The following is a 20,453-nucleotide window of genomic DNA, read 5'->3' on the forward strand; positions in this document are numbered from 1 at the left end:
CTGCACACAGTGCTTATTTAATGTTTCCACAATAGTATTAAGATAACTAAGAGGGGATAAGTGAACAATTGTCTGCCTGAAGCATTTCAAAATACAGTTCTTGTGTCTGCCATGAAATAATTATGTGCTTTCAATGTGATCACCCTTGGAAGAATCTGAAAAACTCAGAAGTTCATTTCCAGTCCCCTGCTTTTATTTATCTTCCTTACAACTCAGTCGCTGAGCTATGAGGAATGCAATCTATGCTCTGCTTATCCTTTAAACATATACATTAAGACCTTTGCAAAGACTTCATGAGATGTTCTCAGCCATGAAGATTCAGTGGAATAGAAAGACATGCTTGATGGGCTTCTTAGCACTTCAAAGGCTCTGCTATCACTTGTAAGTTCCAGACAGCTTGCTTAGAGAGTACTCATAAACTCGCAGGGTCTCTATGGAGAAAAAAGGCAATTTGTCAAAATGGCAGCTTGATGGGGTATGTGCAGTTTTCATGATTTTTGTGCCATGGCTGCTTACTTTACTAATCAAAATGAATCTGTTATTTTCCTTTCCTGTTACAGCAACTAGTTTTGCTCAACAGATAACAGGTGTCTTTTCTGTTCATTCCAATAGAATATGGCCTAGGTAATGCAACAATTAATAAAGTATTCCTTCAAGGTCTGAATCCTAGAGACATTTTGAAAGCTAGGTAAGACAGTTATCCCTTCATTGTAATTTAGCAAATGATTTACTCAACAACACTGAAATAGGAGTCTTTTAATATATCATCACATTTTTGTTCTTTTTTTTGTCTTTTCTGATTCTCTCCCCTGACTCAGGCAGCTTATGACCATATGTTAACTCCATAGCGTTCCCTACAGGCTTATCTTTGTCAAGTTTGACACATAGCAATCACTTAACAAATAACTGTTAATTTATTGACTTTTGGAAACATTTTTGTCCTATAGAAAGAAAGCAATTATTTGTAGGGAGACAGTGCCATAAAGTAGAAAGAACAGTGACTATGGAGTCAGGGAACCTTAATCCATAAACTCATCTATGATGTTTATTATCTGGATGACATTGTTAATATCATTTTATTTCCTGATATGAAAAAAGAGGGGATTTGACTAGATGACCTTTGAGGTACCTTTCCTATATAGATCTTTACAAGAGCATAAGAATGCTAATGATGAGCTCAAAATCTAACTTTTGGTGTTTGGAAACATTTCTATGCTGAGAAGGTGAATGAGACAAAAATGTCGTTTGCATTTTTCTACATTTATTATCTATTTGACTAGAGTGGAAAATATCTGGACATTTCCAGCAATCAATATAGGAGTGGCATAAATTTAAATATGCATTTATTCTGTATGAAGAGTTAAGGATAAAAATAATTGCATCATACTTGGATAAACCTTTATTCTTTAAAAAATGTTATCATCTATATTATGTCATTTAGTCTTTACAGTATTCTTATGAGGTAGGGAGATCTTAATCTCATTTTCCACATGAGAAAACTCTCCTACACACATCTTGTATTCCAGCCACAACATTTTACTTGCTGTTCTACACAGAGATATTCTATCTTTGGCCACTATACTTTGATCATTTCTGGATCATTTTCCTTCTTCAACTTCAATCTTTAAAAATCCTATCTCCTTCCAAGGCCTGACTCAACCGTGAATTTCTATAGAAGGTTCTTCCTGACCCACTCTTTTGTCAGTGCTCTTCCCCAAACCACTTTTGTTTTTACTTTGTCTATATGTGGTACTTTCCTATTTGGACATATGTATTGTCCCGCACTGCTTCCTACAATACACATACTCAAAAATGATCTCATTGAAAACAGAGAATTTTTTTTTGTTTTATATCTCCAGCCTAACATACTGCCTGAGATATAGTAAGTATTTGATAAATGCTTGTTGAATTGGACTGACTTTGACTAATTATTTGATCTGAGATGCACAACTAATTAGCACAAAAATGGTAGAGAAAATTCATCCCCATCTCATAATCTGTTGTATTTTCTATTATAATACAAATTTTCATTGTTTGCCAAATCTTTATTTGACATACAAGTAATATGAGGCTCTTTTTTTCCAGAGACAACATGACATGTTTGTGGCTCCTTAAATGTGTACTACTTGTCCTTTCCCTTGGCAATAGATAAGTTACTTGACCTGTGGCAAAAACAAACAACCCAAAGAAACATGATCTGAAACTCAGGCTCTGCTCCTTATTGTACTGAAAAAATTCTTGTCCATTGAGGTTTAATGAACAAGCTCTCCTCTTGTTAGCCTTGAGATCAGATGACATAAGCTATAAGAGATCAAACTGGTATAGACCAAAGAAGGATGCCCCAGGAGGGAAAAAAAGAAAATCAATCTTTTTTTCTAGTGTGTTGTCCCCTCCGCTACCTAGTCCTTTTTGATTTAATAGGCCATAATGGCTTTGGGGACTTTCTTGTTTGTGGACTACAGTGATGTTTGGAGACTGGCTTTGCCAAAGGGTGCTGTTTGACTGGTAGAAATGTCTTTACATCCTTTAGGCAGAGTGGAAACACTCAGGAAGTGTTCTATTTTATTAAAAAGGTTGATGGTGAACTTCCAAAGTCCTCCCAGGAAAGAATGTGATCCAGTACCTTGCTTTCCATAGCTCACCAACATAGTGATGCCCTAGTTCTCATATCTCAGGATTATGCCATTTTCAATATACAGAACTTTCTATTCCCAAATATAGCCTCACAAGCCACAGAATTTTAGAAGGTTACTCAGACATCATATATTTAAACCTATACATAAATAGCCCTCAAAACATCCATGAGGAGTAGTCCTTTGGCCTCTGCATAATGACCTCTATATGGTGATGGAGAATCCAGTGCCTTCTGAGTCAATAAATTTCACTTAGGAATATTTTTACTAGTCTCTTTCCCTCTTAGTCTGAGCCTAATTCTCTCTTTCTGTTATTTCCACCCTAAGATTCAGGTTCCTGTGTTCAAAAAGTGAGGCTGTAGAAGCCAAAGACTAATTCAAGGGCCCAAAAGCCTAAAAGTAATACAATAGAAGGCAGACTAGAACCCAAGATTGCTTCCTCACAGAACAATACTTTCTTTAAGAGGACTTGGTGCATTATGGGTAAAGATGTAATACAGTCCTTAGATTTTATAGTTATTCAGAATCTTCTTTTCCATGACTTAATCATGACCTTGATTTAATTACAATATTGCCAGGATTATGATAATTGAGACTGATAAGTGGCACTGGACCACATCAAAAAGACTTAGGTTCAAATCTGGACTTTGTCAACTTACAAGCAGCAAGACCCTGGGAAAGTCATTTTCAGTCTGTCTCATTTTTTTTATCTGTAATATAAGGATAATAAAACCATCTACCACTCAGGATTTTTGAGAGGGAAAATCAATGAGATAATGGTTTTTTTTTCATTGTTATTTTATTAGTCAGTAATGATCATATGTCTAAAATTATTCTTGTGATAAAAAAGAACCTTAAAATTTGTGTCTGGGTTCAAATCTTGGCTCTATTACTGGGTTTGTGGAATTAAGGCATTTAGAGGTGGTTTCAAAAAAGAAGAGTGAAAGACTAGATTAGAAAACAAAATCCTACAATCTGCTGCTTGCAAGAAACACATTCAAAAATCAGCATACACAAAAGAAAACTGAGGATGCAAAATAAGAAATGTTATGGATCAAGTGAATAAAAAAACAAGGAGTTATTTTCATGCTATAAGAAAGCAAAATATTAAAAAAATAAAGTGGATAAGCAAGGAAACTATACTGTACAGGGGGGAAAGAAAAACAGAAAACAAACCAACATCAGTAATACATCTATATGTTCCAAACATCTTACTATCCAGATTCATAAAGGAAATATTATCTGAGCTTCAAGAAGACATAGGCACTTTAAATGTAAAATGGAAAGAATAATTTGCCTACATACAGCAAGGATTTACTTTACAAAAGGTATTTATTTTGGAAAGAGGACTTTAGCAGGTGGTAGCAAAGAATATAGAACATTCAACATAGAATCACGAAGATTTAAGTGCAGCACTTAATAGCTATGCAACTAGATACTTACTAGATATGCAACTTAATCTCTCTTGGATGCATGTTCTTCATGTAAACTAGGGATGATGGACTTCCTCTTCCAGGAGCCAAGATGGAGGAGTAAAAAGGTAGTCACTCTCACCCTCCCATATCAACCTCTGAAAACCCAGAAAATATCACCCCAGAAAAAAACCCTGGAACAGCTGAACTAGAAGAAGGATGGGGTGCAGAGTGCAGTAGCCCAGGTAGCTAGAGGGATTAATGGGAAAGGCTTCTTTTACCCTGGGGGAAGGGGAGCAGTACAAAACAGGAATTGCCCAGCCAGAGAGTGGAAAGACCCACTTTAGCACACCAGGAGAAGATTCTGGTGCCTCAGCATTCTACAGCAAATGGGTCTTCTAGTGCCTCAGCAAAAATAAGGGAAGCAGCACTAAACAGGGCCCCAGGTGGATAAGCACCCTGCAGCATTCCTCTGAAAGGAGCTGAAGAAAGCAACCTAGAGGTGCCCAAAAGTTCCAGCCTTGTTGATTCCAGCCCAACACCAGGTAAGCTGTCAGAACCCTACAGCCTCCAATTGCCAACCAGGAGGAGATCCCAAAGCCCAGGTGGTTGAGCAGACAAACACCAATAGCTGGACCTCTGAGTGCCTCAGTGAGGGTTGGGTAACTGGTGGAAACCGGCTCACTAAACCACCAGGTGCATCGGCATTCTACAGCAAAGCAGTCTCCCAGAGCCTCAACAGAAATAAGGGAGGAAGCACTGCAAGGGGGCCCAGGCAGATAAACACCTGGCAGCACTTATCTAAAAGGAACTAAACAAAGCTAAAGGAAAGGAAAAGCAGGCAATCTAGATTTGCCTGAAAGTCCCAGCCTTGCTGATTCCAGCCCAACACTAGATAAGCTGCCAGAACCCTACAGCCTCCAATTGCCAACAGAAGAGGCCCCAGCACACAAAGCCAGTGACCAAGACCTAGGCTCCCAACACAAGAAGATTGGGTCAGTGCCCTCTGCTCCCCAGCAGGACAGCTTAATCTCTTTAAAGGCCAGGGAATAAAGAAACACCATGAGTAAAAAGAAACATATGATAGATTCATATTATGAGAAGAGGGAAGATCAAGACAGAAATTCTGAAGGGGACAATACTGTCATCAAAGCCACATGTGCAACATCAAAAGAGGGAAAGAAGGGAGGGGGATGAGCATTGTTTGAACATTACTCTCAATAGATTTGGCTCAAGAAGGGAATAACATAATCAGTTAGGTATAGAAATCTAACTTGCCCTATAGACAGTAGGAGGGAAAAGGGGAAATAAAAGGGAGAGGGATAGAAGGGAGGGAAGAAGCAGTAAGGGTAAAGGGGAAGAAAAGGGAAAGGGCTAATAGAAGGGAGGTGGGACTGAAGGAGGTAGCGGTCAAAAGCAAAACACTAGTGGGAGGGAGAGAAAGGAGAAAGAAAATCATAAACAGGGGGCAAAAATGGAGAAAAAGACAGAGATAGTAATCATAACTGTGAATGTGAATGGGATGAATTCTCCTATAAAATGGAAGCAGATAGCAGAATGGATTAAAAACCATAATCCTACAATATGTTGTTTATAGGAAACACATTTGAAGAAGAATAACACATACAGGGTAAAGGTAAAAGGCTGGAGCAGAATATATTATGCTTCAGCTGAAGTAAAAAAAAGCAGGGGTAGCAATCCTGATCTCAGACAAAGCAAAAGCAAAAATAGATCTTATCAAAAGAGATAAGGAAGGAAACCACATCCTGCTGAAAGGCACCATAGACATTGAAGTAATATCATTACTAAACATATATGCACCAAATGATATAGTATCCAAATTCTTGGAGGAGAAGTTCAGGGAGTTATAGGAAGAAATAGACAGCAACACTATATTAGTGGGGGACCTCCACCTCCCACTCTCTGAACTAGATAAATCTAACCACAAAATAAACAAGAAAGAAGTTAGGGAGGTGAATAGAACATTAGAAAAGTTAGGTATGATAGACCTGTGGAGAAAACTGACTGGGGATAGAAAGGGATATACTTTTTCTGGGTGGTACATGGCACATACACAAAAACTGACCATGTACTAGGGTATAAAAACCTCACAATCCAATGCAGAAAGGCAGACATATTAAATGCATCCTTTTCAGATCATGATGCAATAAAAATTATATGTAATAAAGGGCCATGGAAAGATAGACTAAAAATAATTGGAAACTAAATAATCTAATCCCAAAAAATGATTGGGTCAAACAACAAATCATAGAAACAATCAATAATTTCATTCAAGAGAATGACAATAATGAGACAACATACAAAAACTTATGGGATGCAGTGAAAGCAGTTCTTAGGGGAAGTTTTATATCTCCAAATGCTTACATAAATAAAATAGAAAAAGAGGAGATCAATGAATTGTCATTGAACTAAAAAAATAAAAACTAGAAAAAGAACAAATTAAAAATCCTCAATTAAACACCAAATTAGAAATATTGAAAACCAAAGGAAAATTAATAAAATTGAAATTAAGAAAACTGTTGAACTAATAAATAAAACTCAGAGCTGGTTTTATGAAAAAACCAATAAAATAGAGAAACCTTTGGTTAATTTAATTTCAAAAGAGAAAGAAAACCAAATTACTAGTATCAAGAGTGAAAAGGGTGAAGCTACCACCAAGGAAGAGGAAATTAAACAACAATTAGGAATTATTTTGCCCAACTATATGCCAACCAATTTGACAATCTTAGTGAAATGGATACATATTTACAAAAATATAAATTGCCCAGATTAACAGAAGAGGAAGTAAAATACTTAAATGACCCCATCTCAGAAAAAGAAATTGAACAAGCCATTGATGAACTCCCTAGGGAAAAATCTCCAGGGCCAGATGGATATGCATGCAAATTTTATCAAACTTTTAAAGAACAGTTAATCCCAATACTATATAGACTATTTGGGAAAATAGATGAAGAAGGAGTCTTACCAAATTCTTTTTATGATACAAATATGGTGCTGATACCTAAACTAGGAAGAGTCAAAACAGAGAAAGAAAATTATAGACCAATTTCTCTAATGAATATAGGTGCAAAAATTTTAAACAAAATATTAGCTAATAGATTACAGCAACTTATCACAAGAATAATACACTATGACCAGGTAGGATTTGTACCAGGAATGAAGGGCTGGTTCAATATTAGGAAGACTATCAGCATAAGTCACCATATCAATACAAAAACTAACAGAAACCACATGATCATCTCAATAGACACAGAAAAAGCTTTTGACAAAATACAACACTCTTTCCTATTAAAAACACTAGAGAGCATAGTTATAAATGGAGTCTTCCTTAGAATAATAAATAGCATCTATCTAAAACCTTCAGAAAGCATAATATGTAATGGGGACAAGCTAGAAATATTTCCAATAAGATTGGGGGTGAAAGAAGGATGTCCATTATCATGACTGTTGTTCAATATCGTACTGGAAATGTTAGCTTTAGCAATAAGAAAAGAAAAGGAAATTGAAGGTATTAGAATAGGCAAAGAAGAAACAAAGCTATCATTCTTTGCAGATGACATGACATACTTTGAGAACCTTAGAGAATCAAGTAAAAAACTACTTTAAATAATAAACAACTTTAGCAAAGTTGCAGGCTATAAAATAAACCCACATAAATCATTGGCATTTCTATATGTTACCAACAAAGCCCAACAGCAAGAGATAGAAAGAGAAATTCCATTTAAACTTACTGTAAACATTATAAAATATTTAGGAGTCTACCTCTGGAAACAAACCCAGGAACTCTATGAACACAATTACAAAATACTTTCCACACAAATAAAGTCAGATCTAAATAGGAAAAATATCAGTTGCTCATGGGTAGGCTGAGCTAATATAACAAAAATGACAATTCTACCTAAGCTAATTTACTTATTCAGTGCCATACCAATCAAACTACCAAAAATTATTTTATAGAGTTAGAAAAAATAATAATAAGATTCATTTGGAAGAACAAAAGGTCCAGAATATCAAGAGAACTAATGAAAAGAAATGCAGGGGAAGGTGGCCTCGTCATTCCAGATCTTAAATTGTATTATAAAGCAGCAATCATCAAAACTGCTTAGTACTGGCTAAGAAATAGAGTGGTGGATCAGTGGAATAGGTTAAATTTGCAAGATAAAGTAATCAATGACTATAGTAACCTATTATTTGATAACTCCAAAGACCCCAGCTTCTGGGATGAGAACCCAGTCTTTGAAAAAAAAAACTGCTGAAGGGGCAGCTAGGTGGTGCAGTGGATAGAGCATTGGCCCTGAAGTCAGGAGAACCTGAGTTCAGGCCTCAAACCAAACACTTGACACTTACTAGCTGTGTGACCCTGGGCAAGTCACTCAACCCCAATTGCTTAAAGAAAAAACTGCTGGGAAAACTGGAATAGAGTATGGCAGAAACCAGGCATAGACCAAAATCTCACACCATATACCAAAGTAAAGTCGAAAAAAGTTCATGATTTAGATATAAAGGCTGATACTATAAGCAAACTGGGAAAGCAAGGAATAGTTTACCTATCAGATCTGTGGAGAACAGAAGAATTCAAGACCAAACAGGAGATAGAGAACATTACAAAAAGCAAAATGGATAATTTTGATTACATTAAATTGAAAATTTTTTGCACAAACAAAGCCAATGCAACCAAGATTAGAAGGAAAGTAGAAAATTGGGAATTTTTACATCCAGTGTCTCTGATAAGGGTCTCCTTTCTAAAATATATAGATAATTAAATCAAATTTATAAGAATACAAGTCATTCCCCAATTGAGAAATGGTCAAAGGATATGAACTGGCAGTTCTCAGATGAAAAAATTAAAGCCGTCTAGAGTCATATGAGAAAATGCTCTAAATCACTATTGATTAGAGAAATGCAAATCAAAACAATGCTGAGGTACCACATCACACCTATCAGATTGACCAACATGACTAAACAGGAAAATGATAAATGTTGGAGAAGATGTGGGAAAATTGGAACACTAATGCATTGTTGGTGGAGTTGTGAAATGATCCAACCATTTTGGAGAGCAATTTGGAACTATGCCCAAAGAGCTATAAAATGTGCATACCCTTTGACCCAACAATAGCACTTCTAGGGCTATATCCCAAAGAGATCATACAAGTGGGAAAAGAACCCACATGTACAAAACTATTTATAGCAGCTATTTTTGTGGTGGCAAAGAATTGGAAATTGAGAGGATGCCCATCAATTGGGGAATGACTGAGCCAGTTGTTGTATATGAATGTGATGGAATACTATTGTGCTAAAAGAAATGATGAACAGGCTAACTTCAGAAAAACCTGGAAAGACTTGTAAAGTCTGATGCTGATGAAGTGAGCAGAACCAAGAGAACATTGTACACAGTAACAGTAGCATTGTGTGATGACTAATATGGATAAACTTAACCCTTCTCAGCAAACAAGGATCTAGGACATCTCTAGAGGCCTTGTGATGGAAAATGCTATCCACATCCAAATAAAGAACTATGGAAGTTCAATTGCTATTTCTTTTCCTCTTCTGTTGAGTTTTGTTTCCTCTTTCTGATGGTTCCTCCTTTTGGTATTAATTTTTACTTACAACATCACTAATGCGAAAATATGCTTAATATGAATGTAAATGTACAGCCTATATCAGATTGTGCACTTTCTTGGGGAGGCTGGTAGGGAGGAAGGGGGAGAAAAATTTTAAACTCAAAAGCATATGGAAGTGATTATTGGTAAATCAAAATAAATTAATATATAAAAAAGAACCTGCTGTATACCAAGCAATGTGCTAAGTGAAAGGGATTCAAAAAATGGCAAACGTCAACAACCAATCAATCCTGGCTCCCAAGGAATTTGAGTCGGAGAAACAACTTGAAAAAAGGAACAATGTAGGGGCAGCTAGGTGGTGCAGTGTATAGAGCACTGGCCCTGGATTCAGGAGGACCTGAGTTCAAATCTGGCCTCAGACACATAACACTTACTAGCTGTGTGTCCCTGGGCAAGTCACTTAACCCCATTGCCTAGCCAAAAACAAAAAACAAATTTAAAAAAAGCAACAATGTACACATTTTCTATATGTGTGTATGCATATGTAGATATATACACATGCACATAAATATATGCATGCATGTATATTTACTACATATATACCATAGGTTTGTATATCATATGTATATACACTCCATGCATACATACATACATGCATACATACATACATACATACATGCATATACTGTGTGTATATGTGTTTCTCTGGATGTGTGTATACACAGATGCACAGATAGGCACACATATGTATAACATAAATTGGAGATAATCAACATAGGGAAGATTTTTAGCCTGAAGGGGAATCAGGATAGGCTTCTGGTAGAAAGTGAGATTTTATTTGAGACTTTAAGGAATCCAGGATTTGGGAATGAAGAAAGAATTAGAGGCATGAAGAATGAACAGATAAAATGTGTGATGTTAGGAGACTGAGAAAGAAACAACAAAGAAGTCATTGTCACTGTATTTCAGTGTGTCTGGGGATGAATAAGTTGTAAAAAGCCAAAAGGTAGGAGGGAACTTTTCTCTCACATCTTCAAAATCTCTTTTACAATTGCCTCCTTCCCAATTGGTCTAAAAATTCCACTTTTCCTCCTTCTAAAGTATCAAAATATATTCTTCTATACTCACATCTCTCTTCCTTTCATCTGAAAAGTTCTTGAAAAACAGCTCTTGATAACTCATGCCTCCACGCCTTTATACTCAGCCTTTCCTCAACACCTCACTTAAAACTCGGTGTCCATCTCCACCACTTTACCATAATTTCTGCTCAGAAGTCCTAAGCACCAAATCTATATATCTTTTTAAATCTTTCATTTCTCATCAGAATATTCTTTCATTTCTTTAAATCTTTCTTTTTTACATTTCCCCAATTAAAGTGTTTTCCCTTGATTGATAGCTTTTGACACAGTTGACCATACCCTCTCATTGAATGCTTTCTCCTATGAGATGTTCATTGAAAATATCCTTTTTGTTATTTTCTTTCTAATTCTCTTCCCAAACCCTTAATGTGTTTTTTTTTCTTCAAGGGTCCCTATGTGAGATCCCTAAATAAATGGTTTCCTAATCTAAAGCTCTAGTCCTATATTCTTTCCTAAATTTTAGACCTATGTAACTGCATTTCCACCACAATAACCCTTAAAAATGCCAAAATAAGTATATTCTAACCTGAGATTATTATCTTTTCCCCCTAACTTCACTTTTATTCATGACATTATCATCCTTGTCCCCAATTTCCTGTGTTTGAAATTGTGGGCTATATACTATGTCTTCCCCTAAATTTTCCATATATATTCAATTGTCAAGTACTACACATTACATTTCTTGAACATATTTCACACCTTACCCATAATTTCTCTTTCCACTTACCACTGCTCTAGTATGGACCATTGTTACTCCCTATTCAATTTTTTTTTGTAGCCTCCTCAATGATCTCCCTTCCTCCATTGTCTTGCTCCTCCAAGTCATTCTTTTACCACTTTGGGAATAATATTGGGAATAATATTTCTTATGCAAAGTTATTGTCATGTAAGTTTTCTGTTCATAATTTTCATTCTCTTAATTTTGCCTAGCAAATAAAATTTTAATTATTTATTATTGTATTATTTATTATTTAATTATTTTTCCAACATGCAAGGTTTGTATAAACCTTGTTTCAATTTAAATCAGTTCAGTTCAATTTGTTTCAACACACATTAAGCAGCTACCATGGGAATGAGGCTGTTCTAGGTAAAGGGAACATAAAAAAAATAGTCCCTAAGTTCAAGGAGATTTACCTAAAGTTTTTGTTTTCTTATTACTTTCATTCAAAGCATTTTCTCCAGGAAAATTAGATGATTCTCTCCATTATTCACACACACACACACACACACACACTATGTACTCATATGTCAGTACCTTTACTATTTTTTATGCGAAGAGTAACATTCTTCTCTCTACATGCCTATTGAATTCATTTAAAGCTGAACTCAAATGTCATCTTCTTCAAATCCTTCCCTTGCCTTTCTAGTTTGCAGTGATCTTCTCCTAAGACATCACAAAATAATGATTTTTAACTCTTTAATGCACTCATTATAGAAATCTGTGTACCCCCACATGTTTTGGTGTCTTATCTGTCCTATAGATTGTAGGCTTTTTGAAAGTGAAGGCACTCTCATATGTAAACTTGCTTACTCCTTAAATATATAACAGTTCTTTGCTGATAGTTTACACTTCAAAAAGGTTAATTTTATTTGTAATTGTTTAAAAATGAATAATTCAGAATTTCAAAGTAGTAGACTAAATCTCTGTTGATTTCACAGGAAAACAATTTATTCCCACCAGAAAAAAATGGTCTTCTCTTTTCCTCAGATTGCTTTGTCTTTTCCATCTGATCTACTTAATCTCTTATGTATTCTGTCATCAGAAACAAAAAAACAAACAAACATGATGAGGTGGAAATCAGTTCATTCTCTAATATTATAATATTTCATAGTGAATAGTAAGTTATGAAGTTTGGTAACTTGTCAAAAGCCAAGCATATGTCTTCTTGTAGGTTAGGAACACCTTTCTAACTTGAATATCCTTCAATAACTCTTTGGTCTTTATATTGCCCTCTGATTCATCCAGGAAAAAGGGTAAGAAATTTAAACCTTTCTCTTTTATATCTCATAAGAAAGTCAGAATTATTTGTTAAATAAACCATCTGTAATGATCTGTAATTTTCAGTTTCGCATGTTAACTTGTGATTCTCTTTAGTGTTTACTCTTGAGTTGGCTATGATTTACAAGGATAATGGACACAGGTTTAGAAAACTTGTCTAAAGACAAGAGATAATATGACATGTACTTAGAGACTGACTTCTTTCCCCACCTTCATCACATCTCATCTTCATTGTGAAGGTATAAGAGGAAAGCAATGAATCAGGTATTTAAATGCAAGTGTTTCAAATTAATTTGAGCTGCCTAAACACACACACACACACACACACACACACACACACACACAGAGCAATCAAATAAAAGAGTATTAGGAGAAAATCTTCATTAATTTTATATAATTCGCTTTATGATAATATAGCAATTTGTCATGTTTCTGCATTCTTTGGGAATCTATTTATCTGTCAACCAATGGAAAATGTTTTAATGGAAAATAATTAATAAAGATTGGAAGAAAGGATGGATAAACTGATATCTCCACTTTTTATGTGTTTTTTTATTTTTATTTTTATTTGTTTTGGTTAACGAGCTAGAAACATAATCTACTAAGACTTGGAACTACATTCCTTCGCAAACTTGTAGTGCTATCTTGGAAATTTAATTTGGGGCAAGAGAGAACATCAGGGAACCTTTGCAAAAGTTTTTTTTTTCCTCATGTAAACAATATCCATGTGTGCCAAACCTCCATATTTGAATAAACCTGCTTCACCCTCTAATCGTGTATCTCCAGATTAAAAATAAAAGCAGTCAAACAAAGGAATTAGGATTTGAGTTTTATGCTTATTTATCAATGAACATATGGCAAATCACTAGTCATTGGTCATGATAATTGGCAAATCATTTGACAAATATGAAACATATAACTTTTCCCACTGCAAACATATCGATAACTTGAAATAGACAATATACTTTTCATTGAGAGTAGAAGAAATGAGATAACATTACTTCATATAAATATGTTTCATCACATATAAGGTATTTTACTCACAATAACTTTAGAATGGAAATAGGATAAATATTGTCATTCTATTTTCCTAGTGAGGTCACTGAGTTTCAGAGGTCAAATCATTGGGTAATGATTTGCAAATTTTATTCTGTGAAGGCATTTTACCTTTCAGTAGTCAATGTGACCACTTCTAAAGTGGGAATCTTAATACCATTGATGTGAAGATTAATAAATGCTGATGAAATACCTAAGAGAGTGGGTATTTGTATCAACTCTAAGTAGTTTATTTTGTTCTCTATTTTAAGATTCGTTCAAAAAACAGTGCTATAATTGTTGTGCTAAGAAGATAAAATGCTAGTCTATCAGCAGAGTAGAATTTTTTTTTTTACTACAAAGGGGTAACCTGAGAATTAAATTAAATATGATTAAAATCTTAATTTGCTTGATAAAATTTGTCAGAAACTCACTGATAAGAGTTTGCAATACCAGTAGATATATGAAACAAGTTTGCTCTGAGAATTCTGGCTATGCATGCTATGCAGCTATGGAATTAGTTTCTCATAGTGAGCTTATAGAAATGAATAGAACCAGGGAAATTGTCATCAGTGAAGATAGTACCAACAAAGAAATTCTATAGGCATCAGAAACAGTGGCTATTGCACATGGATGGAATTTAACAATCAACAAATCTTTTCCTGATTTATTTAATAATGCCTATCCCTGACTAGGAGAAATAAAATTAGAATTGGAAGATATACTTCATCTTCCTTTTGCTATTATACTTTATGGCCTAGAAAGCTAATATAGTAGAGTGGGGAAAATACTGTTGTATTTTGTTGTAAACAGTTACTGTAAACAGTAACCAGAAGACCTAGGTTTGATTCCTGATTTTGCCACATACTACAATGTCACTGTGGATAAATTACTTAGTCTCTATGGAACTCAGGACATCACAAGTAATTCAGAGTGGCAATATTTATTCTATTTCTATTATAGAGTTGTTATGAGGAACTGCTTTATATAGGGTAAAATGTTACATGAATGTGAGTTGTTACTTTCTCATTTCTTCTGCTCTAAAGGACAAATCTTGTCAATTTCAAGTTATTTGTGTATTTGCATTAGGAAAAACATATGTTTCACATTGTTATAATGACTAATTTTTAAAAGATAGAGAGATTTCAAAAAAACAAACGAACTAGAGAGAGAAGACTGAGACGAATGATTCTAGTTAGGATGAAGTTTCAAGAGAAAGCAGGTAATGACTATGTCCCTTCCCTGAAATAATTATCTTTGATGTAATAGGTCATTAAATACAGGAAAAACTGACCAAAAATTTTGTAGAACCATGGTTCAAAAAGAACTTCTTGAATAAATTTGACAAGCATATACTTTTGAATTGTTCTAGTCTAGGTCCATCTTGAAGCAGTGGAATGGACAAGTTCCAAATTATTTGGAAGGTAGTGTGGTGAATGAAAAGAATTCTATATCTTGAATCAGATCACATGGGTTAGAATCTTTTTCTGGCATTGACCTTAAAAAAGCAATCTAAATTCTCTGGTCTTCAATTTCTTCATCTATAAAATGTAGTGGTGGCGTACTACATGACATTTGAAGTTCACGTTGACTCTAAAGCTACAATCAAATGGTACTATAAAATCAAATCTGTCTTAAAGAAAACAACTTAGAACTTAGGGGAAAGATGGTAATATGGAAATTTACAGTTGATCATAGTTCCAGTAAGAAGCTCCCTAACAAAGATGTATTTTTAAAATGTTCCAGTTGAAGCAATGATCAATAAAACCAAAAGTAAATCCTCAATAAGTTCTTATACCCAGTAAAGAATGAGGAAGTTGATCTATCACAGATAAAATCAAAATAAGAACTACTATAGGCTGATATGCTGATACTTTAAGAGCCTGAATACGTCCTGCCACTTTTTAGTAGGCTTACAGCAGATTGGATGGAGTTTTAAGTAAGTCTTTCATCATAGCTCTGTTTCTCTCACGTTTTAGATTGTGCCAGTTACTGGTGATCATAATCAAGACCAGTGGAAGAGAGGACAGGATTATCACAGTAGTTTGGAATAACAGAGCTAATATAGGCAAGTTCTTGCCTCAACAACAGTAAATCTATATGGTGTTTTATGCTTTAGAAAGCACCTTAATATGGCCAAATGATCTCCTCCTTTTATTCTGTCACTTCAATCTTTGTGTATAAACACACATACACACATAATAAAAATACTGCTACTAAGATAGTACAGTAGCAGAATTATATCAATAGTTGATAATCAAGATGGCAGAGAAAAGGCAGCAACTTGCTTGAGCTCTCCCCAAAATCCCTCTGAACACCTTTAAACAATACCATAAAAACAATTCCTAGAGCAGCAGAACCCACAAAAGGACAGGGTAAAATAATTTTCTGGCCAAAGACAACTTAGAAGGTCAGCAGGAAAGGTTTGTCACACTTGGTTGAGAGTGGAGCACTGTACAACGCAGGCTGAGACAGCACTGATCCAGGCCCGGCAAATTAGGAGCAGGCCTTGGGAGCCACTGAATCAGCAGCAGCAGCTGCCGCTTTCAGATCTCTCAGACTACACATGATGAAGGGGTTGAACAGCTGATCAGAAGGAGATTACAGGGGTATATTTGCTAGCATTGAGGCAAGACTCTGTTGCCATGCCTATACTTGGATCTGGATCACAGTACTGGATGGCAATCTAAGAGCAAGGAGGAGCACTAGCATACCAGAACTTATAGCCTTAGTGGAACAGAGACCCACATCACAGTTCCAAACCACAAAAGAGTGCTTGTAGTTTCTCACAAACTAGAGCACAGGACAGGAGAGTAATAAACACACCTCTCCTTAGGTCATACCACCTTGGAAGAACTGAAAACTTACAGGTCCTTTGAAGTATGACTGAGAACAGATACATAAAACCCATAAATCTTGGCACAATGTGCCCTGCACCCTGGAAGCAGAGCCCTACTTTAACAAAGAGTTAAAAGTCAAGAAATAGTCTGGGAAAATGAGCAAACAACAGAATAAAATCTGACCATAGAATGTTACAATGGGAGTGAAAAGGAAGATCAAAACATATACTTGGAAGAAGATAACAAAGTTAAAGCTCCTACACCCAAAGCTATCAAGAAAAATATGAATTGGTCTCAAGCCATGGAATAGCTCAAAAAGGATTTTGAAAATCAAGTAAAATAGGTAGAGAAAAGATTGGGAAGAGAAATGAGAGTGATGCAAGAAAATCATGAAAAAATTCGTTAACAGCTTGGTAAAGGAGGCACAAAAATACTGAAAAAAATAACACCTTAGAATAGACTAGGCCAAATGGTACAAAAGGTACAACAGGTATAAAAAAGCCAATGAGGAGAAGAAAGTCTTAAAAAGAACAATGGACCAAATGGAAAAAGAGGCACAAAATTTACTAAAGAAAAAAACTTTAAAAATTATAATTTACCAATTGGAAAATGAGGTACAAAAACTCACTGAAGAAAATAATACCTTAAAAATTAGAATTGCTTCCACTTCTGGGAGCCAACAAAGTGGAATAAAAAGTAAATCATTCTCACCCTCCCTTGTTGACTTCTGAAAGCCCAGAAAATATCGCCCCAGGAAAAACCCTGGAACAGCTGAGCCAGCATAAAGATGGGGTGCAGCAGTCTTGTAGCCCAGGAAGGGGATTAATGGGAAAGGTCCCTCTTGCTCTGGAGGAGAGGGAGCAGTAGAGGATGAGAGGCATCCCAGCAAGTCAGTGGCAAGCCCCACCTCAGCATACCAGAGGGAGATACTAAGCTCCAGGGCTGTGAAGCAGACAAGCAATAACATCAGGACTCCTGGAGTACCTCAGTACAGGCAAGGGAACTGGTAGACACCAGCTTGTAGAACCACTTATAATAGCAATCTCAAGCACCAAGTCTCCTGGTGCATCAGAACTATTCCAGGAAGCACAACTCCAGGAGGCAAAGCTCCAGTCTGACAGACATCCTTCAGCAGCCAAACATTCATCTACAAGGCCCAGGTGAGTAGGAGCCAAAGAAAGGAGTGCAAAGCCTGGGTGAGCAGTTATCTTCCAGGGGCCAGACCAATCTAATCCTAACAAATGAGTGGGTCAAACAACAAATCATAGAAACAATCAATAACTTCATTCAAGAGAATGACAATAATGAGATAACATACCAAAACTTATGGGATGCAGCGAAAGCAGTTCTTAGGGGATATTTTACATCTCTCAATGCTTACATGAATAAAATTGATAAAGAATAGTTCAATGACTTGAAAATGCAACTAAAAAAGCTAGAAAAAGAACAAATTAAAAATTCCCAACTAAATAACCTAATTTGAAATTCTGAAAACCAAAGGAGAAATTAATAAAATTTAAATTAAGAAAACTATTGAGCTAATAAAGACAACCAAGAGTTGAGTTTATGAAAAAATACTATAAAATACAGAAAATTTTGGTTAATTTGATTAAAAAAAAGAAAGAAGAAAATCAAATTACAGGCATCAAAAATGAAAAGGTTGAATTCACCTCCAATGAAGAGGAAATAAATACAATAATTAGGAGATATTTTGACCAAATGTATGCCAATAAATTTGACAATCAGTGAAATGGATGAATATTTACAAAAATATAAATTTCCAAGATTAATGGAAGATGAAATAAAATACTTAAATGACCGCATTTCAGAAAAAGAAATTGAACAAGCCATCAATCAACTCCCTAAGAAAAAATCTCCAGGACCAGATATGCTTAGAAGTGAATTCTATCAAACATTTAAAGAACAACTAATTCCAATACTATGTAAGATATTTGGGAAAATAGGTGGAGTCCTACCAAATTATTTTTATAATACAAATAATGGTGCTTCCTAAACCAGGAAGCAGAAAAACAGAAAGAAAATTTTAGAGCAATTTCCCTAATGAATATAGATGCAAAAATTTTATTTATTTTTTGTCAGCCAAAAAATGATTTATTAGATGCTTACTGTGTGCCGGCCCTTCGATAATCACTGAGGATACAAAAAGGGCAAAAAAATAGTCCCTGCCCTCAAGGAGCTCCCAGTCTGATGGGAGGGGGGGCACAATATGCAAAAAAAATGTACCAACCAACCCAACAAAGTATCAATAGCAAATAATTAATGGAGAAAAAGCCCAAGAGCAAAGAAGGACTGGGGAAGGCTTGCAGGAAGAGGCAGGTTTTTGAGCAGCCCTTCCTAGCCTGGTTTTGCTGCTGCTGCTGCTGCTGCTGCTGTTATTGTTGCTTTTTGTTCCTTCAGAGTGTTTTTATGGATGTCTTTGGCTTGTTTTTAATAGCCTGAAGGACTTCAAGGGAGGGTCAGGAAATCCCCCAAACAAGTCACTTTAATTAGCTTTCATTTTGTAACTGTTTGCTTCTGGAGCAGGTGTGTGTCTCTGAGGTAGAGACCTGAGAATTCAGCTAGTCACTTGCTATGCAATAGCTCATTTTCCCATCTTCCCAGAAGGAGCCAAGGTTTCCTCTAGATATCCTGGGAACTTGCTGGCTAGCCCACATACATCATCACTGCAGGGAGGACTGCTTCCCTGAGAGAGGAGCAGGACGGCAAAGGCTGGTTGGCTAAGAGAGTTTCATGTGGCTTCCGTGGGAGAGCTCAGAACAAGAGGAGCTGAGCGTGGCAAAGGGACAGATTCAGGGGCAATGTCAGCCATGCCATCCTCACTGTTGGAGTTGTCCTACGGTTCAAGGGGGCTCCCCTTAAGCAGAGGCCAGGTGGCCATGTGACCAGGGAATGCTGTAGAGGGTATGCCTCTGGTGGGCAGCCCTGTATTTATCATCCTCCTTCCCAGCCTCAGGGAAGGAGCTGGGCCTGTGGCACAGCCATGGTCTCCAGGTCAGGGAGTGCCATTTCAAACTGAGAGACCAAACAGGGAGTGTGGAACTCAGCCAGATCCAACCCAATACTTTATCTCTTGCTCTGACACTGATAACGCAGCCAGGGTCAACCCATTTCTGAGCCACACAATTTATTTAGATGGTTTCAAGGCTCCCTTGGGTAGAATTTGGCCCATTCTTTGTTAAACAGCAGCATGTTGTAATGTCACTCTTCATGTTCCACTTGAGTCTTGTATTTGAAAGTCGAATTTTCTATTCAGCTCTGGTTTTTTCATCAAGAATGCTTGAAAGTTCTCTATTTCAGTGAATAACCATTTTTTCCCCTGAAGGATTATACTCAGTTTTGCTGGGTAGGTGATTTGTGGTTGTAATCCTATCTCCTTTGCCCTCTGGAATATTATATTCCATGCCTTGTGGTCCCTTAATGTGGAAGCTGCTAAAACTTGTGTTATCCTGATTGTGTTTCCACAATATTTGAATTGTTTCTTTCTGGCTGCTTGCAATATTTTCTCCTTCACCCGGGAACTCTGGAATTTGGCTACAATACTCCTAGGAGTTTTCCTTTGGCTGTCTTTTTCAGGAGGAGATTGGTGGATTCTTTCAATTTCTATTTTGCCCTCTGGTTCTAAAATATCAGGACAGTTTTCCTGGATAATTTCTTGAAAGATGATGTCTAGGCTCTTTTTTTGATCATGGCTTTCAGATAGTTCAATAATTTTTAAATTCTCTTTCCTGGATCTATTTTCCAGGTCAGTTGTTTTTCCAATGAGATATTTCACATTGTTTTCTAATTTTTCAT

The sequence above is a fragment of the Vombatus ursinus genome, unplaced genomic scaffold (genome assembly GCF_900497805.2).
Source record: "Vombatus ursinus unplaced genomic scaffold, bare-nosed wombat genome assembly UNPS02014863.1, whole genome shotgun sequence".
Taxonomy (NCBI): domain Eukaryota; kingdom Metazoa; phylum Chordata; class Mammalia; order Diprotodontia; family Vombatidae; genus Vombatus; species Vombatus ursinus.